Here is a 24,401-nt window from a genome sequence, read left to right as displayed (position 1 = left end):
CCCCTCTAGGGTTGCCCTGGCAACTGCAGCCAAGCCGAAAGAAGCTGCAGAGAGGTAGGAAAGAAAGACCTTTGTGCAGCCTCAGAGACCCCTGGGGTCTTGCCTCAAAAATCTGTGGGTGTGGGTGTGGGTGTGGGTCCGCGTTCAAAACATACATTGCAAGACAAAAGGTTCCCCCTCCTGCCTAGGAGTGATGCAAATAGAGGCAGTGTCCACCATCTCCCTTTTCTTGCCAAGGAAGTCCTGAAGGCAGAAACCCTAGTAAGGGGCGTGCATAAGCGCACAAATGTGCCTACTCTTCCTGTCATATTGTGTTTTTTTCTTTTCTTCTTCATATATATATATATATATGTTTTCTGAGGTTTTCGCGGGTGTTTGTATGTAGGTCTTTGGTTATTCGGGTTTTCTCCCACGTAAAATTGGAAGTGTCTTGGCAACGTTTCGACGAAATCTCATTCGTCATCTTCAGGCTTCAGCTTCGTGCTTCTGGGAGCAATGTGTGATTGCAGCTGTTTCTTCCTTTTTAACTGCTAGTGGGGGTTTGAACTGATTGGGTGGGAGCTTGGCTGTGCTCTGATTGGATGCACAAAAAAAACCCCATCCAATCAGAGCACAGCCAAGCTCCCACCCAATCAGTTCAAACCCCCACTAGCAGTTAAAAAGGAAGAAACAGCTGCAATCACACATTGCTCCCAGAAGCACGAAGCTGAAGCCTGAAGATGACGAATGAGATTTCGTCGAAACGTCGCCAAGACACTTCCAATTCTACACGGGAGAAAACCCGAATAACCAAAGACCTACATATATGTGTGTGTGTGTGTGTGTGTGTGTGTGTGTGTGTGTGCTTATACCTCCTAATATTTACTCAAATATGTGTTTATATACTATATAATCTTTTTGTATGATACCTACATATATTGTTGTGACGAAATAAATAAATAAATAAATAAATAAATAAATAAATAAATAAATAGCAGTGGGGGGGAAGGTCTGGAGCCAAAAAGGAGAGTCAGCAAAGGAAGCTGTGAGTAGCTGTCCTTCAGGATGCCTGCAAGGTGATAAAAATGGTCCAGAGTCTACTGGCACCACTACCATCCCCATTGATTCCATTTATTATTGTTGTTCTTATTATTATTGGAAGTTCACTTCCTTCTATCCAGGACATGGCATATAAGTGCTGCTTGACCAGGGTCCACAGTATAGTCTGGGATCCTGCACGTTCTAACCCAGGAGAACAAGGGTGGAAATTGAGGGAGGCACAGACGGCTGAAGCTTAACTCATTTATTCAGGAACAGCAACAACAACAAACAGCCAGGCTGCTATTTAATATAGCAGCTGTCAAATAGGCAGACCAACAGCGCGCGTCCATTTTTCCCGCGAGCAGAACTGTCATGCCTCAGCCAATGGGAGGGGTTTCCGTGTTGCTATGCCCTGGCATGGCTAAATATGCAACACGCCTCCCCCCCTTGGATGGTGTATGTGTAATCATCCAAATACACTGGGCACCTGCAACTCTTCTCAGAGCAATGCGGTTCAGGAGCGCTTACAGGAGGAGATGGTGATGGCGGTCATCTGGGAACCTCGGGAACTGCCGGTGACTGCGGCTCCGATCCACCGAAAAGCTTGGCCATTAGAAGAAGATCCATTTCCCCAGGTGAGTCAGGGATTGCCATCGGTGAGAAAATTAGCAAAGCTCTTCGTCAAACACATCTACAGACTGCATGGAGTTCCTAAAAGGATAATATCCGACAGGGGTGTTCAATTCACAGCCAAGTTCTGGAGGGAGTTCCTACGGTCCATTGGCTCGTCTCAGGGACTTAGTTCTGGGTTCCATCCTGAGACCAATGAACGGGACGAGATGCCTGGAGTGCTTGGTGCATTAGAATCGTCTGGCGTTGCAACTAGGCCAGGGCAAGCCGCGTCCTACAAGGGGGTGGAGGCAAATGGTCACCTTTGGAGCTGGTCGATATGGTGCCACCAATTCCTTTCGTCCTCCAGCTCAACCCTATAAGAACGGGATCTTGTTATTAAAATGACTCGGCCCAGCAGTTCACCCCCATAGTTCCAAGCATATACTAGGTCCCCCATTTTAAAAGTTCGGACCATGCTGGTTGAGTCCAGGAGGTGTCTGTCGCATAGCTTGGGTGCAGTCTGTCGGAGACAGCAGCCCATGAGGAGTTCTGCTGGATTGCAGTTAGTTGTGGGGCAAGGGGTGGTGTGCTGTGCCAGGAGATATTTTGTGACCTTCTCCTTGCCAGTTGGCTGCCCCCAGCGTAGCCAGGACATCTTTAGCTACTCAGATTGCCCTTTCAGCCAATCCGTTACTGGTCAGGTGAAACGGGGCAACCAATGTGTTGCCTATTGAACTATAGAAATTAAGCAGCCTGCAGCCCAGTTTTGCAAGTAGGGGTAGGTGCATTTTTAATGGCCTCTACGTTAGATGGGGTGGGGTGTACACCCTTGGTATCTATAAGGAATCCTAGAAATTCTACCTGAGGGACCCCAAACTTACATTTGACTTTTTTTAGCTTGAGGCCCTTTTGTTCGAATCAGGTTAGTACTTGGCATATTTGTTTGATGAGGTTTGATTTACTATTCGCAGAAATCAAAACATCATCAAAATAAGGGATGATCCCAGGAATTCTGTGCAGCAATCGTTCCATAAGGCTCTGGAATAAATCTGGAGCCACACTCACCCCAAACTGAAGGCGGCAGCATTTAAAGGCTCCCAGATGGGTGACAATGGTTTGGGCAGCAGCCGTGGCATCGCCAACAGAGAGCTATTTATATGCCTGGGCCATGTCCAACTTGGCAAATATGGTGCCCTGACTCAGGGAATGCAGCAGGAGCTGGATTACAGGAACTGGATATGGGTGGGCCTGCAATGCATGGTTGAGAGTGCATTTAAAATCAGCATAGATGTGTATAGACCAATCTTGCTTGACAGGGATGACAGTGGGGGTCTTCCATCAGGAATGGTCAGTGGGCTCTAGGACACCCTGTGCTATTAACTTGTCCAGTTCCTCGTCCACTTTAGGGTGGAGTGGAAAGGTTGGAGCCAGATTGGGGCCACCTGAGGATTCAGATTAAGGGATATAGGGGTCCCCGAATATTTACCAAGTGAGCCATCAAAGATTTCAGCGAACTCAGCGGTCAAGGCCTCAAAGTCATCTGCGGTGGTAGCGTGGATGCCAGTGATGTTAAGATGCAAAGCCTCAAACCAGTCCAGCCCTAGCAAACTGGGGAGTTTTCCCTTGACTATGATCAGTGGAAGGCACCCTGAAAAATTGCCTTTGTCCACTCTAAAATGGGCCCCTCCCATAATGGGGATATTCTTGACCTGGTAGTCACAGAGCCTAGTGTGACAGGCATTTAAATGACCCCTGGTTAGACTAGGGACTAGTTTCTGCAAGGTGTTCCAGACTATTATAGATTTAGAGGAGCCTGTGTCCACCTCCATCCTACAGGGAACCCCTTCCAGCCTCACAGTGAGGTAAATTTTGTTGTTTGAGCCTACTGAGGCATGGCTAATTGACACCTCAGGGTAGCTATCTTCCCAGAAGATTGTAAAACAGTCTTCCCTGGGTCTTGCTGGGGCCCTATTGAATCTCCTGACTGGATGTGGGTCTAGTGGGGGACTGGTCTCTTGCAAGGAAGCCCAACAGACCCTAGCGAGGTGGCCTTTTTCCCCACATCTTTGGCAAATGGTGGATTTAAAATGGCATGAAGATCGATGGTGATTTTCACCACAGCCGATGCAGGTCGATGGCTGGCCTTTCTTGTCTGATGCCCATCTGCCTGGCAGGGATAGCTTTATGAGGCGCATGTCAGCTTCGTTGTCCATTGCATCGTCTGAGGACTCCTTGTCATGGTGGACAGCAGTGAAGTGGCCAGAGGAGGTTGCAGTTGAAGACCCGTGCATCTCAGCCGTCAATTTATTTCACTTTTTTTTATTGAAAAAGTTTTACAACAACAATTAAATTTTTCCCCTCCCCTCCCCCCTCCACCTCCTTCCCCCCTCCCCCCAAAACCCCTCTCCCTCCCCGACTTCCCGGAGCAAACACAAGGTATAGTTCAATAAACAAACAGTCATACATTAAATTTTTAAAATCTAACACAATTATAATCCTTCTCTCTCACATAACCTGTGATATAATAATTTATGTACCCGTCGCTATGCGGCTGCCTATACTACAGAGAAGCCACAACTCTCGCCTAGGAGGTCACTTTGGATTTTTAAAAACTCTCCACTTGGCTAGAAGACAATTCTGGTGGCCAAAAATGAAATCAGATGTCGAAGACTATGTCCGGAGCTGTGCTACCTGCGCCACCATGAAGTCCAGACCAGGGAAACCCCCTGGACTCCTACAACCCGTAGCCGAACCCACCAGACCCTGGGAAGAAATTGCCATGGATTTTATTGTTGAACTCCCACCTAGTGGGGGAAATACAGTGATATGGACCGTAGTGGACTTGTTCTCTAAACAGGCCCACTTCACTGCGTGCAGCGGATTGCCATCGGCGAGAAAATTAGCAAAGCTCTTCGTCAAACACATCTACAGACTGCATGGAGTTCCTAAAAGGATAATATCCGACAGGGGTGTTCAATTCACAGCCAAGTTCTGGAGGGAGTTCCTACGGTCCATTGGCTCGTCTCAAGGACTTAGTTCTGGGTTCCATCCTGAAACCAATGGAGCGGCTGAAAAATTGAACTCGATGGTGGAACAATACATACGGTGTTACGTAAATTACCAACAAGAAAACTGGTCAGATTTGTTACCATTTGCAGAGGTTGCATATAATAATGCTGTACACAGCAGCACGGGGTTAACCCCTTTTCAAGTAACCACCAGCATGGACTTCGTTCCAATGCCTGAACTCCCCATGCAACCTCCCACTTCCGTTTCCCTAACGGACTGGATGAATTCGTTGAAAAAAGGTTGGGAAAATACAAAAAAGGCCTTAGCTGTGACAGCTCGGAATTACAAAGCCCAAGCTGACAAACACCATTCCCTTCAACCCCCTTTTCGCATTGGAGATAAAGTCTTTTTATCTACTAAGTACCTGAGGTTGAGAATACCCAGCAGAAAATCCGGTCCAAAATTTTTGGGTCCTTTCCCCATTGTAGAAATTATTAATCCCGTTACCATCCAACTCAAGCTCCCTCGAATGTTGGGGAGCTTATTCCATACCAGCTTATTAAAACCTGCTAGACAGTCTGGTCTGAGACCTCAACCTGCCGCTCCCCCACCACCCTTGATAATCCAAGGTGAAACCCACTATGAAATCAAGAAAATCCTTGACTCTAGACTATACAGAGGTCAATTACAATATTTAGTCCACTGGAAGGGATAGCCATTATCTGAATCTACTTGGGTCAAAAGTTGGAAAGTAAATGCGGACAATTTGATTAAACAATTTCACGACACTTTCCCTGACAAACCTAAAAAACCTCTTGGAGAGGGGAGAGGGGGGGTAGAAGGGAAGTGTGGACCACTGACACTCTTCTTTATTAACTCTTTGTTTTCTTTCCTAGGATATAGCTTCTTTTCCTGTCAGGCCTGGAAACCATACTAGACTTTAGGGTTCCAGATGCTGCCACATTTTTTCCCCTGAGGGGAAGAAGTGGGGTTGAGGGGTATGGTAACATTCTTCAAGTGGTCAAGGTCGGATGGTGTTCACATCTGCAAGAAGAGTGGCGAGAAGATATTCGAATGAACTGGGAGAACGTGGGACCATGTGACCAGCAAAGGGGTCAGGGGGGTGGGACTCTTGGGGTTTGTATAACTGGGAAAAGAATCCGGAAGTTCAGTTTTGGAATTTCACTCATCGTGTGCCAGTTTCCTCATGCTAGTAAAGAACTCTGAAAGACAATGGCTTCTGAGTTTTTTTTATGCAGAAGAGGTTTTTCTGGAACTATGACACTGACTTCTTCCATTAAAATCAAAAACAACATCCTTCATTCAAAGGCAATCTGAAATTTCTTAATCTGATATCTATTTTGAATATAATCAATCCAATTCTTCCATTCGTTTAGATATTTTTCTTGAGTACTGTCTTTCAAGAAAGCTGAGATTTTAGCCATCTCAGCCAAATTGGAAACTTTCAATATCCATTCTTCTATTGTGGGTAATTCTTTTTTCTTCCAATATTGTCCAATCAACAGTCTTGCTGCTGTTATTAAGTTCAAAATCAATTTAGTCTCAATCACTGTACAGTCTGTTGTTATTCCCAAAAGGAAAAATTGTGGTAGGAACTTTATCTTCTTCTTCAGAACATTCTGCAAAATCCACCAAATTCTTATCCAGAAAGACTTAATTTTCTTACAAGTCCACCATACATGAAAATATGTAGCATCATCACAATTACATCTCCAACATTTCGCTTGCATATCTGGATACATACATGATAATTTCTTAGGATCTAAATGCCATCTATAAAACATCTTATAAAAGTTTTCCCCTAAATTCTGCGCTATGTAAATTTAACATTTCTAACCCAAATTTTTTCCCATGATTCCAACATTATTGGTTCCTGAATATTCTGTGCCCATTTTATCATACAATCCTTTATTAAATCTCTTTCAGAATCTATTTCTATCAACACATTATACAATCTCTTTATATGCACCTGGGTTTGATTTCTAATTTGTTTAACCAAATTTTCTTCATTTTGAATAATACCAATTTTCTGATCTTCTTTCCATCTAGCCTTTAACTGTCCATATTGAAACCAAGTATAATTCCTCCCTTCTTCTTTTAATGTATCCAAAGATTTTAGTTGTAAATTTCCCCTCTCATTGTATAAAAGATCTTTATAAGTAATCATTTCTTGTTCCTGTTCTATATTTATATTCTCTACTGCGTGCCGAGGACTTGCCCATATAGGAATTTTATAATTTAACTTATAATAATATTTTTTCCAGACACGCAGAAGAGAAATTCTCAACACATGATTCTTAAAAGCTTTATCTACTTTCTTATCATACAATAAATATGCATGCCAACCATATAATAAATCATAACCTTCTATATTCAAAATCCTTTCCTCCGTCAAATTAAACCAATCACTTATTACCGAAAGAATAACTGCTTCATAATACAAGTTTTAAATTAGGCATTTTTAATCCTCCTCTTTCCTGTGTATCTTGCATTATTTTCATTTTAACTCTCGCTTTTTTCCCTTCCCATATAAATTTATTAATTCCAATCTGCCATTCTTCCAAATTTTTGTCTTTCTTAATTATTGGTATCATCTGAAACAAAAACAAGAATTTAGGCAAAACATTCATTTTTATAGCTGCTATTCTCCCCAACAAAGATAATTGTAATTTTTTCCAAGTATTCATTTCCTTCTGAATTTTTTTCCATAACACATCATAATTATTCTTATACAATTTTACATTTGATGAAGAAAGAAAGACTCCTAAATATTTAACCTTTTTTGAAAAAATACTGTTAAGCTAATTGGAACCTCCCATCTATATTGAATCTGATGCTTCTTAAGCTCTTGTGTAAAAAACCTAAAGTCCCTTCTATCCTTTAACATTTTAGCAGGAATCTCTTTCAAAACCAACACCTCCTGTTCTCCTATTTGCAATTTCTTTTGGTATGTAGCTTGTAAAATCTGATTTCTTATTGTAGAAGTCAAAAAATAAATTACAATATCTCTTGGGAGCCTTTTCTACCTCGCTACACAAGAATTAACCCTGTATGCCTTATCAATTTGAAAATCAACTTCTCGAGGGTCCATTCCTAACATTTCAGCTAAAGCTTCTGATATAACTTTTTAAAGATCTTCTTCCTTCTGATCCTGGAGACCCCTAATTCTCAAAGCCTTCTCCAACACTCTATATTGCAATACCACCACATGGTCCTCATTTTTATCCACTTTATTTTGGAGCTCTCCGACTTTATTATCCAAATACTGATTTGCTTGACTAATTACTTCCACTTTATCCTCCATTACTTCCAAATTTTTTGCCAAACCTTGAAAAGCCATCAATAAATCTTCTCTAATTTTTCTATTAGTCTCTTTAATTTCCTCCCTAAGTTGATCCTTCACACCATGAATATTATTCATAAGTTCTTTAAATCTTTCTTCAGAAACTCTGTTCTGTTCCTTTAACATATCTTCTAAGTTAGTTTCAGACCCCCTTCTCGTCATGGAAACTTTTGGTGGTTTAAAAGCCATTTTAATTTAAGTAAAGTCTTTAATTAGAATTGTAAAATAGAATAGAATAGAATAGAATAGAATAGAATAGAATAGAATTTTATTGGCCAAGTGTGATTGGACACACAAGGAATTTGTCTTGGTGCATATGCTCTCAGTGTACATAAAAGAAAAGATACGTTCATCAAGGTACAACATTTACAACACAATTGATGATCAATATATCAATATAAATCATAAGGATTGCCAGCAACAAGTTATAGTCATACAGTCATAAGTGGAAAGAGATTGGTGATGGGAACTATGAAACGATTAATAGTAGTGCAGATTCAGTAAATAGTCTGACAGTGTTGAGGGAATTATTTGTTTAGCAGAGTGATGGCCTTCGGGAAAAACTGTTCTTGTGTCTAGTTGTTCTGGTGTGCAGTGCTCTATAGCGTCGTTTTGAGGGTAGGAGTTGAAACAGTTTATGTCCAGGATGCGAGGGATCTGCAAATATTTTCACGGCCCTCTTCTTGATTCGTGCAGTATACAGGTCCTCAATGGAAGGCAAGTTGGTAGCAATTATTTTTTCTGCAGTTCTAATTATCCTCTGAAGTCTGTGTTTTTCTTGTTGGGTTGCAGAACCGAACCAGACAGTTATAGAGGTGCAAATGACAGACTCAATAATTCCTCTGTAGAATTGGATCAGCAGCTCCTTGGGCAGTTTGAGCTTACTGAGTTGGCGCAGAAAGAACATTCTTTGTTGTCCTTCTTTAATGATGTTTTGATGTTAGCTGTCCATTTGAGATCTTGCGATATGATAGAACCCAGAAATTTGAAGGTTTCTACTGTTGATACTGTGTTGTCAAGTATTGTGAGAGGTGGAAGTATGGAAGGGTTTTTCCTAAAGTCTACCACCATTTCTACGGTTTTGAGTGTGTTCAGTTCCAGATTGTTTTGGTTGCACCACAAGGCTAGTCGTTCGACCTCTCGTCTATATGCGGATTCGTCATTGTCTCGAATGAGACCAATCACTGTTGTGTCATCTGCGAACTTCAGTAGCTTAACAAATGGATCATTGGAGATGCAGTCATTGGTATACAGAGAGAAGAGAAGTGGGGAGAGCACACAGCCTTGGGGGGCCTCTGTGCTAATTGTACAGGTATTTGATGTGATCTTGCTTAGCTTCACCTGCTGCTTCCTGTTTGTTAGGAAGCTTGTGATCCACTTACAAGTCTGTTCCGGTACCTGTAGCTGGTTTAGCTTAGTTAGAAGAATGTCTGGAATGATGGTATTGAATGCTGAACTAAAGTCTACAAAAAGGACCCTTGCAATCTCAAAGTCTCAAAAAGTCTCAAATTAAAGTTGTAAAATAAAAACTTTCACCTTGCCTCCTATGGAGAGCTTCTATTCAGCTAAAATCCACAAAGACGAACTTCGCTTTCTCTCACAAGCAGCCTCCAATCCACTTCCTCTCAGACGCCATTTTTTCCTTCACTAATTTAAAGTGAGAAAAAGTTTTTCCCTTTTTTAAAAGAAGTAGAAGTCAGCTCTCTTCTTGCTTCCCCAGTAATCGATCACTTGTATTTGTCCCGTCTGCTTCTAGTATTCAAAACAGAATCAATTGAGCAGGATCGAGCTGAGTCTGGAGCAGGGCTGGGTTAGGCAGGCACCCCTCCGAGGCTCTGCATAACAAAGCAGTCTTCTGCTCTCCAGCCACTCTTCGCTATTCTCTTTCACCCAGAGAAAAGCTTTGAAGCTGGCTAACAGCTGTTCTCCGCTGTTTCACCAGCATTTACAGGATCTCGGTTTGGGACGCCATTCCAGACGTCCTCCGGGGAAGACGGAAGCCACCGGAAGCCAATTTATTTCACATTTTGGATGCATAGGCTTCATCTATAGCAGATTGAAGAGTGATGCTGCTCTTTGCTAAAAGGTGCCTCTGCAATTGGATGTCCCTCATGCCACACACCAGCTGCTGCAAAAAGGAGTTGTCCAAGTCAGGGAACTCACAGTCAATGGCGGCTGACCTAAGGGACGCCATGTATTGATTGATGAACTCGCCTTCCCTTTGGAGTATCTGGAGAAATGCATCATGCCATGATATGCGGGATGGAGCTGGCGCGTAATGTGTTCTCAGTTTGGCCAGCAGAGCATCCCAAGGCACAGTGGAAACAGGCTGATGGGCCAATAAAGCTCTGGCCGTCGTGAAGATCTGTGGACCACACGCATTTAGGAAATGTTTCCGATCACTGGAGAGCCCTGCATAATCGTTCGCCTGAAGGAAGCAATTGAAATGTTCCATATACGGGTCCCACGTCTTGGTTGCCAGTTCAAAACATGCAAACGTGGTCGGAGTAGCCATCCTTAAAAGGATACTATTCAGCTCTTTTAGGGTGTTTGGCTCTATACCGTCTCCTCAGCAATATCCCATCCTCGTCGCCAGTTGTTCTAACCCGGCAGAACAAGGGTGGAAACTGAGGGAGGCACAGATGACTGAAGCTTAACTCATTTATTCAGAAACAGCAACAACAACAAGCAGGCAGGCTGCTGCTTATATAGCAGCTGTCAAATAGGCGTGCCTCCGTTTTTCCCGCCAGCAGAGCTGTCATGCCTCAGCCAATGGGAGGCATTTCTATGTGCTATGCCCTGGCGTGGCTGAATACGCAACACTACACCTCCTCTCCATGATTGGTCTTCTTTGATACCTTCTGGGAGGAGGCTTCGTGCTACCTGAAGCAGAACAACTACATTCTGTAACAGCTTTGTACCACATAGCATCAATCATTTTATCTCTCAAGACTCTTTTTTACACTATCCATTCAAAATAGACTGTGATTAAAGTGCGTGTGTGTGTACATGTGTGTACATGTATGTTTATGTATGTATATACATACACATACATACATATACACATATATTGAGCAGAATATATAGGCATCAGAATTTCCCGCTCTGTGCTCGCTCGACTCTTGCTCACCCAGCCCTATATGTTGCCTTTGCTTTGCCATGCAACCCAGCTATGCACCTCATCAGTCGCCTCTGTGCCTCACCGTCTCTGCTCAGCTCACCAAAGGTAAGTAAGTATGCCACCTGCTTCACCTTGGGTCGGAGGCCAGGGCCCCAGGGACATGCCATTCCCCGAGGCCCCGGAGCCACTGCCTGCCTCGGCCGGGTCGGGGAATGAGCCATTCCCCAACTCCGGCCTTGCCTCGGAGCCACTGCCCGCTCGCCACCCACTCTCCCTTCACCAGCTGCACGTGTCACCCCATTTCCCTTCCTTCAGTGGCCCTGGCCCTAGCCCCGTTTCCACCCCCGCCCCCACCTCTTTCTTTGGGCTGCTTACCTTCCTCCCGCAGCGGCTGGTCCAGACTCCAGAAAGCAAGCTTACCTCCAGTAGCTTTCAGTGGCCTCCAGCCAGCTGCCGCAGCCGCAAAGCAGCTCTCAAAAGAGGAGGCAGGACGCAGGCTGCTGAAAACTACCAGAGGTTGCCGCAAAAGCCGCTGCCATCGCTGCCCTGTTCTTTGCGCTGGCTGTGCATGTGCATTCCATTGCCTGCTGCGCTGGAGCGACTTGCCTGGGCAAGTCAGAGTGAAGCAACGCACCAGGCAATGGGATGAGTGTGTCAGCGGGTGCAAAGAACAGGGTGGCAACAGCAGTGGTTTTTTTAGTGACCTTTGGTAGTTTTCGGCAGCCTCCAGCCAGCCGCCACTGCCTGGAAGTGTCTGGCAAAGAGGCGGTGGCTGGGAGGCTTCTTGCAATCACACCAAAAAGGAGAGCAAGCTCAATGCTCTGGCAATGCTCGGTGCATGTGTGAGTGGCGAAGGGAGGGCAGGGCGGCATGCAGGAGAAGACCTTTGACAGATTAGGCCAGGCCTGGGCAGAAAATAGATAGATAGGTAGTTCAAATTTTTTTCCTACCTTTTTCTGTGGGCGTGGCTTGGGGGGTCATGTGACTGAGTGGGCATGGGCATGACTGACGTCAAGTTGGCCACGCCCACTCAGTCACATGACACCCCCACCTAGCCACGCCCACAGAACTGGTAGGGAAAAAAATTGAATCTCACCACTGGTCTGGAACCCCATTTTGAGAGGAACAAGTGGCTTGTCTTTTTCTGTTTTTATCACCCCAGGCTGGGAGTTTTAAATTGTGGTTTTTAACTATGAATTTGTAATATTGTACATCGTCTGGTGTCACTGTGTGAGTTGAGTGATTATATAAATTTGTTTAATAAATAAATTAATGCAATTGCACAACTGATGGGAATAATGCAACAGAGGAGTTTTGCATCACACAATTAATTCTCACCATTTGTGCAATGATGCTATAACTGTATGTTTTCACTTACAACACCCCCTCCCATGTACAGTACATTTGCACCTGCTACAGTTTGTGTTTTTATTATTGACCATTTTTGAGCCCCTGCAGCTTTACTTTCTATGCAAAAAGTTTCTAGATCTCATTGTCAAAGCTAAGGTCAGACAAACACAGAATACTCCTCCAGAAGACAAAGAAAATTGCGAGCCAGTCCGGATCACTCCCCACCCACTTGCCTGCAGAGCTCAAAGTGCAAAAGTACAAGCAGACAGGAGGCCAGGCCTGTCGGGAAGGCAGGCCTGGCTAGTTGTGGAACAGGCTCAACTAGTCGAGGAGACCCACTCAATTTCTGCAGCTGTTTGTTTTGTCCTCTCTTTTGTTCAGACTCATTTTCTGCCAGACACCAAAGAAAGTTGTCTGGCTGATTCCAACAGCTTCCTTCCCAGAATCTGGAAAACTGAAATATGTTGCCTGAACCAGCTACTCTGGATTTCAAGTCATGGTTCAAAAACTGTTTGTGGCGGAAAAGCATTCCACTGTGATTGATCCAATCACCATAAATGCATTGTTTGTTTGTTTGTTTATTTATCAACAAGGAAACAAGTAACAGTATAGGCATAGACATGGACACATGAAAAAAATTGGCACCAAAAAATGGATATAAATAGGCAAAATAGCCATTAACACATAGAATGATTGCACATAATTGGGAACAGTAGGACAGGGACAGTAGGCACGCTGGTGCACTTATGCACGCCCCCTTAGGGACCTCTTAAGAAACATGAAAGGTCCACAGTAGACAGTTTAAGGTGAAAGGTATTTGGGATTAGAGAGACTAACAACAGGAGCAGGTAGAGTGTTCCAGACATTTAGTATTCTATTGCAGAAGTCATATTTCCTACAATTAAGATTAGAGTGAATTACATTGAGTTTAAATCTATTGATAGCCCTTGTGTTATTATGGTTGAAATTAAAGTACTCATTTACAGGTGGAACATTTTGATAAATAATCTTATGAACTAAGCATAGGTCAGAATGGAGATGACGTAGTTCGAGGCTATCTAGACCTAAAATTTCAAGCCTGGTGGTATAGGGAATTTTATTTCGAGCGGAAGATTTGAGTACTCTTCTAGTAAAATATCTCATAAAATATCTTGTGACATGGAAAAGCTCGGAAAAAGAAGGTTAGCATCAGATAGAAGAATAATCATTGATGTCCTTCCAACTTCCTTAGCCGGATGCCCTCCAGATGAGATGATTGACTTATGGCTTAACAGACCCAAAGCAGGCCTGGATAAGAGAAAGCTTGTTCACATTCCTTGCTTTCAAGGGTATCCAGGGAGAAGAAAAAGAAAAGGCAAGGTGGTGCAATGGGAATAAGGCCAGTCTGGCTGCAGGTTTCTTGCCTGTTTTTATAACTTAGCAACTAAGATGTGTGGACTTCAACTCCCAGAATTCCCTTACTTGGGAACACATCATAAAGTTGCCAGGTTTGAAAAACATTTCTGATCTCATCTGATTCAGTTCGTGCAGCACCTGTCCAATTCCCACCTATGCTGAATTTTCACCTTTGTCCATCCTCCAGCATCCAATCAATCATAATCTCCGCTAAATAAAGTTAAACAAGGGCCGGATAGCTCAGGCTGGTAAGGCCTGTTATTAAGAACACAAAGCCTGCAATTACTGCAGGTTCAAGCCCGGCCCAAGGTTGACTCAGCCTTCCATCCTTTATAAGGTAGGTAAAATGAGGACCCAGATTGTTGGGGGGGCAATAAGTTGACTTTGTAAAAATATACAAATAGAATGAGACTATTGCCTTATACACTGTAAGCCGCCCTGAGTCTTCGGAGAAGGGCGGGGTATAAATAAACAAACAACAACAACAAAAACTAAAAAACCAGAACAGATTCATAAAGAGCTGGGTCGCAAAGATCACATTTATTTGTAATCTTTCCACTTTCCTTTGTGATTGGTACTTTAGAACTCCCAGGCTTGAAAACACAATCAGATCTTGAGGGATCTTCTGGAGATCAGCAGGGATGGAGTTAACCTGATTTGGGTTGAAAAGACTGTTCTATAGGGTGGGTGCCACGAGCACAATCCCCACATCTTGGGACCCGCCAAGTGTAGGCCCCCACCAGATTGAACCTACACCTTCTTTGCCAGACCTGATGCTAATGTCATGGGGAGAAGACAGTTCCATAGATAACCTGGTTCCGTGTCATTAAACTCCAAAACAGCATCTTGAATTGGACCTGGAAGCAAACTGGCAACCAATGCAGCTTATGGAGCAGAGGTGCTGTTCTGGAAGTACACATACTGCAACTGCCAACATAACTGCATTCTTCACCAATTGAACCAACTGGATATTCTTCAAGGGCAGCCCCATGTAGAGCACATTACAATAATAGATCTAGAGATGACTAGGGCATGAGTGATTATGACTCACATTAAACTCATCCAGGTCCAAAGTCCAGTATTCTTGAGTGAACAGTCTGGCTTTAGGGCACAATTTTGCCCAGTCACCCTTGAAATTTTAGTCACTGACTGCTTCCAATCTTGTGTAGAAATGCTGGAATCTCTGAATCTTATTTCCCTGAACAAACTAAGATGTACTGGGGCAGAGAACCCTTGCATGCAGCGATAGAGGAAGGCCAAGGGATGCCTTCTTTCTTTCTTTCTTTCTTTCTTTCTTTCTTTCTTTCTTTCTTTCTTTCTTTCTTTCTTTCTTTCTTTCTTTTTCTCTGAGAGAGAATAACTGGCCCAAAGTTACCCAGCTGACTTTCATGCCTAAGGTGGGACATGAATTCACAGTCTCCTTTCTAGCCTGCTGCCTTAACCACTAGATCCGTGATGGTGGCACACTCTCTGCAGGCATGCCAGCCGTCACCCCAGCTCAGCGCTACCGTGCATGCGCACACACCTCCCACCGGCCAGCTGGTCCTCGGGTCTCTGCTGCGTATAGACAGGGGGTGGGGTGCATTGGGGGGACATGTGTGCACATGCATAGGAGGCACTCACATTGCATTTTGGGGTCCTGCGCGGTGCCCCCGTGCCCTTTTTGGCTTCCAGGTTGGTACAGGAGACCTTCCAGGCCCAAAATGGGACACCTGCACCAACCTTGAAGCCAAAAATGGGCATGGGGGGTAGAGCGCATGCATGGGGGGAGCGTAAGAGGTCACGCATGGGCAGGGGGTGGGGGAGTGCACGGGTTGCATGCACATTCGCGGGGGATGAGGGTAACGTGGGGTTGCATGCTCATGCATGGGGGGAGGGGGAGCACAGGGGTTGCACGCACGTTGCATTATGGGTGCCTGTGCGTGCACACGCTTTCAGCACGCGACAACAAAAAGATTAGCCACCACTGCACTAGACCAAACTGGTCCTCCTGAAATTATGGCTGTACCACTGTTGTGCAAATCCAGAGGACTATCAGGACAATGTTGCCCTGCCCAGTTCTTAAGGATATCAATTGCAGAACGGTTGCAGCCAAGGAAGCAGAGGAGGCAGTAGATGCCCCCCTCAGTCCACAACACCAAGAAGCTGCATTCGGTTTTCACCCCCTTCCTGACTGATGGATTGTGTGACAAAATGGGACAGACTTTACACACTGTGCAGCTGTCATTAGAGGCCGTTTGGCTTAAGGGGAAAACTACTTTCATACTAGTTCGGATAAGGAGGACTTAAGTCAGACTCACTTAAGGGCTGGGGAGGGGATGAAGGCAACATCGAGGGGTCATGGCAGGACCAAGAAGATACCAGGTCATGCTGGTGCTGGGTTTAGCCGCAAGGGGAGACCTGTCTCAGCCGGAGAAATCATTTATGTCAGTTTCCACTCAAGCTTAGTTCACAACACACCCGTGGTGAAAAGAATTGGATTCTTCTTTCTGCCCAGTGATGTCAATGACCCCAGAAACTACAACTACCGAAACAGATCTTGGGATTTTATTTTAACTGAGATAGGGAGGGTGTTTTTGCTGATGCTAAACACCCTCTTCCTGAAGTATGTGAAGTTTTTTTCCTTTCTCATCAGTTGTGTCTCCATTTTGTTGAAACTGCATTATCTTTTAGTAACTGCAATACTGATGTGTTGTTTCTTTTCAAACTCTGCCTGCAAGATATCTACCCCCCCCTCTTAATCCTGTTACAATGCCTTTCCTGAGAAGATTACCCACAAAAGTGGGGAGGAGATCCTGTTCTAATGTCTTTCAGCCCTGAAAAGATGACTCTGCAACTGTGGAAGCAGAGCACATGGTTCCAGATGCTTCCCCCAGAGGAGACCTTCCATTTGTTGGAACCAGGAATTGAGTTTGAATCCAGCCCCCACTGAAAGTCATCACAGCAACCTGAGTGGAGCAGACCTTCCAAGCCTGACTGACCACCAAGCATGCCACCCAAAAGACATGAAAGAAAGGACCCTGAGTTGTACAAGTAAAGACTAAAAAAGACTCTTTTCAATTCCCAGAAGACAGCTGGAAAGACTATGGGGGAGGTGGAAAATTCATTGTAAGGTTTTCTTTCTTGTCTCATTTACATTGTAATCAGTCTAAAGTACTCATGTAAGGATTGTATTTGAGTGGCTACCACAGCAAGTTCTGAACACCTTAGATTTCTGTCTGGTGGGAGGGAAATATGTCCAAAATGTTTGTATTGCCTGTATTGTAAAAGTAGCTGCATACACAGGCACACACAGAGAGACACACCATTCAGAATTAGACTGAAACTATTCCCTTCACTTACCTCCACACAAGACTTTTAGGTTGATTTTTGCTCTGTGGCACTAAAAGCCCAAGGAGTCAGATCTCCCTGCTAATTCCATGGGGGAGGGGCATCCCCCTCAGGCAATTCCTCTCTTGAAGAGATAGCAGAAAAAGTGATATCCAAAACCCAAGCCCTGACTATGACTCACAAATGATGCTGCCCAGTTGCCCAGTAAAGCAAGATATGTTGCACTGGTGGTCTCATGAGTAGAAGTCCCAGGGCTCATTGTGTGTAATTTTAAAAAAAAAAAAGAAAGGAAAAAGCCTGGATTGCACACTGATTAACCTCAATTTGGACTGGAAAAAATCTTGGATAGACTAAAGTAAGAGCTAGGGCAGGTTCAGTAACCAACCCTTGGAAATGGGCAGCCTGTAATTTAAAGGAAAACCATGGCTGTGAAAATTTTGGGATGTGTGCTTGCTTGAAACCTGACTGGAAGCTCTCAGAAAGTGATATCTAACAGCTGAAATTAATTGGCATAGAAAATTGGATACTGTAAAATTCTTACCAGAACTTTTCCCCTGGCTGCTAGACCTTCATGGTTGAAAGCTTTTGGGAGCCACTGAAGGAATCTTTTTTCTGTTGTCTCTATCAATGGCTTCCTTTGCATCAGAAAAATTAAAAGCACCCATTGATTTGATCAATTTTAATTTTTGCCAAGAGCATGTTTCAAAACTCACATGTTTTCAGGCTCCAGTGACGTCACCCTCCTGCTGGGTGCTCTAACAGAGCACTCCGTGTTAGAAGATTGTAAAAGTCAGTGAAACAGAAAAAAAATCACTGTTCACTGAGCTTAGCATAACCTCTGGGTGAAAGAGGTTATCAGAGTTGTGGGAAAGTGGCAGGTCTGACAGGGGGTTTGCTCTCAAGAGCGAATTTTCCTGGATTTATGACCCCACCGAATTCCACTCCCTCCAACTTCAGCACGCTCCTGTTTTTATCAGGAAAAAGGAGTGGGAATGTCGCTTCTGCTCTAAAGGACTTATTAAATTGATTGATATTCTAAGCAGACGGGAATTTCACAAGCATTCGATCTTTGATGTAGAATCAGCACGGCAAGTAACAGCAGCAAGACTGTTGATTGGACAATACTGGAAGAAAGAAGAGATACCTACAATAGAAGAATGGATATTGAAAGTTATTAATTTGGCTGAGATGGCTAAAATCTCAGCGTTTTTAAAAGACAATACGCAGGAAAGATATTTAATTGAATGGGAAAAATGGATTGATTATCTACAAAGCAGATATCAGATTAAGAAATATCAGATTGCCTTTGAATAATTAGAAAGTTATTTTATGTAATGGGGAGGGGGTTGGGAGATGAAAAGCTTTGGATGTGGTTATTTGGATTGGAAGGGAAAATTTTATTCTATGTTTGGTTTATGTATAACAATACCTTGTGATTGACCCGGGAAGCCGGGGAGGAGGGGAAAGGGTTTTTGTTTTTGGGAGGGAGGGGGAAAAAAGGGGGGAAAATGTTTTTGTTTTGTAAAACTCTTTCAATAAAAAAAAAAAAACTCACATGTTTTGAAAAAAAAAAAAGTAGGGATTGTAGGAATTTAGCACCTACCCCCCTCCTACAAGAATGAAATATTTTAGAAAATACTTAAAAGGCAGAATATATTTCCCTGGATGAGAAATGGAGAAACATGTTTTAAAGACAAAGCAGCTCCCTGCAACTTCCTGCCACCCCCCACCTTTGCTAATGGGCCATCATCTGCATCATAATAGAACCCATCTAGAACAGAAACTCACCACATGGCAAGGCTCAGGCAAGCTTGAGGGACAACCTACAAGGCTAGCTAAGACCCCCACCCCCTGGGAGTCTGACAGCCAATCAGGGTACTCTTCCTGTGCCCCAGAAAGTTCAAAGCTCAGAAAAAGCATAAAACCAGGGAGCACACAGGATCTCAGCCCTTTTTCTGTTCAGGATCTCAAGCCATGTGATCCTGACCACCATTAAACCATCTTTCCAAGCAGTCTCCATGTTTCCAGTGTCTTTGTCCCCACTTGGAACTGAACCCAGATGGATATTTCTTCCAACAATGCCTTTAGTGGTATCTTTGCACCCACTTTATTTTGGCTGCTATTTATCCTTGCTTCACAAGAGCCCCTCATTCATCTTTCGGGTCTGATTTGCTTTCACCGAGGCCCACCATCAGAGGTGTCTGCAGGGTCAAAACAACCAAACTGCAGTTGCAATGGTGTAGGTCAATGTTTTTTCAGTCTTGGCCTATTTATAGTGGATTATGCAAGCCTCTGGTGGATAGTCCAAGACATTGACTACTAGTTCTAATTTCTTTAGGAGCACCCAGAGAACTTGACTGGTCAAAGTTGCCTTGTTCTTTTGCTCAACTTTGGATGCCAACCTGCAAGCAGAACCCAAAACAGGATCCAGCCGAAAATGCCCATTTACCCCAGTTGTATTATGGTTTCCATCAAGCAGACTTGAAGAGCTGGATGGCAAACAAATGCCCAGACTGGCTTGTCTATTGAGGGATGAAAAAAGTCAATACAGTACCCTCAACTGCACCATTGCAGCTGCCATTTTGACTTTTTTGACAGCACATGTCCCCACCCTACCAGGCATGATCCTGTCACAACAACAGGTTGCTGTTGGCCTGGTGATGACATTTATAGAGATGGCAGGAGCTTCCTGCAGTTTAAGACAACAGATGCCAGTTCAATGTGAAAAGAAGCCGGGCCTGGATGCCACAATGTGTTAAAGGCCTCATTTTTGGATTTACTTTTAGTTGGTTCACTACCTCAGCTGCTATATGTAATTATTTTGGGGTGGGGGGTATTTGTTTTAATGGTTTAGAATTGTAAACTGCCAAGAATTACTTGGCTGAGATGGACAGCTATAGATAAAAGGAAAAAGGAAGGAAGGATGGACGGACGGACGGACGGACGGACAGACGGAAGGAAGGAAGGAAGGAAGGAAAGAGAGAGAGACAGAGAAAGAAAGAAAGAAAGAAAGAAAGAAAGAAAGAAAGAAAGAAAGAAAGAAAGAAAGACCTGATTCATATATGCATCAGAATCCTAGTGCCATGCCTAGAACAACGCAGAGCATTTCAGCCATCTTCGGCTACTAGAACTTCTGCTGTCTGATAATTCCATTCTCATATTTTCTTTCCTCTTCAGCGCCTTCTGTCTGGACTACTACAGTATGCTTTACGTGGGGCTGCCCTTGAAGACAATTCAGAAATTGTGATTTGCAAATCCAGACTCACACATATTGTGGTTCCTTCCCAGTCTTGGCAAATTGTCCGTGGACAACAACAAGAGTGATATGATAGTACTTGAGGGACTCTCACAGAGAAGAGGGCGTCAAAAGCACCTAAGGGCAGGACAAGAAATTATGGGTGGAAACTTATCAGTTATCAGCCTAGAACTAAGGAGAAATTTCTTGACATTAAGAGCAATTAATTAACAGAACAGCTTCCCTCCAGAAGTTGTGGGTGCTCCATCACTGGAGGTTTTCAAGAATAGACTAGACAATCATTTGCCTGAGATGGTCTAGGGTCTCCTGCTTGAGCACAAGATTGGACTAGAAGACCTCCAAAGTCCCTTCCAATTCTGCTGTTCTATGTTCTAATAGGATAAAATCGTTTGTCAAGATATAAAAATAAGTCACACAATGATGGCAAGAAAATCTGGAGGAGACGTATGAAAAATCATAAGAGTTCACAAACTGCCTCCTTGTTCAGAATAAGCCATGACTTCTGAGTTACCAAGGTATGCAAACATAGTTATAGACAAATCATCCCTTTGTTCATTTTTCTGTGAAACAAATTGCTCAGTGAAATACAGTAAATAGTTTTATGGAGCCCTTTCCCTCAACTCATTTTTATGCAGCTTAAGTTACAGAATCATTGGCCTTGGCACAAGACAGATCTGAACAAAATGGTGCAAAGGAACAGTTGTAAAACAGGAAGAAATAGATCTTGGCCTTTGCAAATTCCCATTGCCCACAATCAAGAATCCAATGTAGTCTTTTAGCAAATGAATTGTCTGGCTGATTCTCCATCTTCCTGGCCTTTGATGGTATCTCAGGATGCTCATATATGTAAAAATTTCTTTTTTTCTTTCCTTCCTTCCTTCCTTCCTTCCTTCCTTCCTTCCTTCCTTTCTTTCTTTCTTTCTTTCTTTCTCTCCCTCTCTCTCTCTCTCTTTCTTTTCTTTCCTTCCTCTGAAAAGCTTGACTTCAAAGAATATTTTGGGTTAGGAAAAGGGCCTGATTAAATATTCCAAAGCGGGTTAAGACCAAAGGAAGCATCAGCTCTGCATCCTGTGTGAATTTGGAGCTGTTCATGTGATGTCCGACAGCAGGGGGAGGGACCCTTATCCCCAGAGACCAAGGCAATTGCCTCCCCTCGCGTCCCCCAGAGCAGCACGTGCCAAAAACAGGCCCCATCTGGTGCCTCTGCTGTGCCTGGCGGTTGTGGATGGGGGCAGGGGGAGGCCCATTGCTATAAATACAGAGGCCACGCAGCCTGCTGTGACCCTGGGAATGAGATTGCACAGGGGGGAGGTGGAGGAGGAAAACCCCTGTCTGGTGCAGGGAGGGGGAAAGGAAAAGGCAGCGGGTGGGGGAAAATTATTGTTCAAGCTATCTAGGTAGCTGGCCCAGGTCGCACCATTCAGATTCCCGGTGTTTAGAGGGCAGGAAAATGTACAGCCACAGAAATCTGGGGAGATCAGCAAGGAAAGCCTGCTTGGAACCCGAGGATAGACAGAGGTACAGCCACAAGCTTTGAAAAAGCATCGTAGAAGATAGAGGTAGATGTTTCATCCTCTTCTTTTTCTGTGCTTCACTCTCTCTGGTTTATCTGGGGAGAAAGCCAGCTGGTTCTGCTATCTTCTTCAGCAAGCTTGCAAATCTTTATGGCTGATCTTACACAGCAGTGGAACTCAAAGCGAATCCTATCAGGATAATATGTGAACCAGGAATGTCCAAGGGGGAGTATTTTTTTTAAAAAAGCCAAGACGGGACACTCAAATGTATAATCACAGCCACTATCTTTTTTGAATCCCCCCGGCAGTTGCTCTTTGATGAAGGACCATCTTCAGAAAACTCTTTTACTATACATCCTACAGGAAAGAAACATTTCCCTTTTAAAACTAGAAAGGGTCCCTCGTGCAGTAGCTCCTGCTCTGTAGAATTTCCTCCCCTCAGAGGTTAGACTGGCTCCAACCCTGTTAGCCTTTTTAAAAACTTGACTGTGTTCTTAGGTTGCTGAATGTACTAAGCACCCCATTTGCTGGCTATATTGCTAACTGGCCAAGTATCTCAGCTGCTGTGCATATTTATTTTGGCTAAATATTTGTATTTAGTTTTCTATACCTTTAATTGTTCTAAATGCTTTTATTGTTTTAACTGCATATTTTTTTAATTTTAAGCCTCCCAGACTCATTGACTGAGATGGGCAGCTATAGAAATTGAATAAATACAAAGGTCCATGGTGCTGGTTCAACTATTCCTGTATCCCCCAGTTCCTACAACATTCAATGTTTGGGCAATTCATCAGAAAGACAAAAAAGCCACAGCCTGGTCTTGGATCCAAACTATATAAGACATGGCACAAGTATAGATAAGACTGCCAATGTCCCAAAGGTGCTTTTCTCAAGAGGCAAAGAGTTTTCTTTGAAGACATTTTGCTTCTCATCCAAGAAGCTTCTTCAGCTCTGGCTGGATGGTGGGGAATGGAAGGATTTATAGTCCTTGCAGACAGCTGGTCATTTGCATTCTTTTAGAGAGTCATTGAGGCCACTAGGAGGTTTATCTGTGTCCTCAGGGTCACCTGAGTAGTGCAAATGGGTGTGGAGCCTACTTGGAACTGCTGAAAAGACTGTGCTGTAGACTGGAGATAGATGATGTTGTACACCCGCTCCCCCTCTGTTGAGAGAGGACTGCTCAATTTTGACATTGATGGTGTCTTTGATCTCTCTTTCAAACCAGTGGTCCTCTCTGTCCAAAATGTGGACTTTGCTGTCTTCAAAAGAGTGGCAGTTATAGATATGACATCATCTTTGTAAGCCGCCTTGCCATTGTAAGAAGGCAGCAATATAAATTTTCTAAATAAAAATAAATAAATAAAAACTATCTCCAGTCTACAACACAGTCCTTTTAGCAGTTCTAAGAATGCTCCACATCTATTTGACCCTGAGGACATAGATAAACCTTGAAGTGGTCTCAACTTGCATTCTTTAAAGAATGCAAATGACCAGCTGTCTGCAAGGAATATAAATACTTCCATTCCCCACCATCCAATCAGAGCTGAAGAAGCTTCTTGGAGCAAAAAGATATTGGACTAAAATACACACGTGGTTGGAGAAAATGATCAAAAAACATATTGACTTTAAACCAGAAGCTTTTTTGTTGGGAATTATACCTGAAATATATACTAGAGATGTAAAATATATTTATTTATTTATTTATTTATTTACATTTATATCCCGCCCTTCTCCGAAGACTCAGGGCGGCTTACAGTGTGTAAGGCAATAGTCTCATTCTATTTGTATATTTACAAAGTCAACTTATTGCCCCCCCAACAATCTGGGTCCTCATTTTACCTACCTTATAAAGGATGGAAGGCTGAGTCAACCTTGGACCTGGTGGGACTAGAACCTGCAGTAATTGCAGGCAGCTGTGTTTTAATAACAGGCTTCTTACAGCCTGAGCCACACCGCGGCCCTTGATTGTGAATATCATTACAGCAGCCAGGATTGTGTTTGCTAAAAATTGGAAAAACGAGAAATTACCTTTGCAAGAAGAAATTATTAGGAAGATGATGGAATGTGCAGAAATGAGCAAATTGACATTTGAAATTAGAGAACAAGATGATAGGCAATATTACAAAATATGGGACTTATTTTATTGGTTACTGGTTAGAAGGAAAGATAAGTTAGAAAAGACCTAGATTGAATAAGAGACCTAGATAATATAAGATATATGTACGAAAGAGATGTCTATTTTGAGATTGCACAAGAAGATATGTAAACACCCCACCAGCACATTGTAACTGGTTTGATGAGTTTTTTATGTTTGATTGTTGTTAAAAAAGAAAACGAAAAAAGAAGCTTCTTGGATGAGAAGCGAAATGTCTTCAAAGAAAAACAAGAAAGTGCAGTTGAGAAAAGCACCTTTGGGATAACCATGACCTG

This window comes from Ahaetulla prasina, chromosome 10 (genome assembly GCF_028640845.1).
Source record: "Ahaetulla prasina isolate Xishuangbanna chromosome 10, ASM2864084v1, whole genome shotgun sequence".
Classification (NCBI taxonomy): Eukaryota; Metazoa; Chordata; class Lepidosauria; order Squamata; family Colubridae; genus Ahaetulla; species Ahaetulla prasina.
This window is presented reverse-complemented; position numbering follows the sequence as displayed.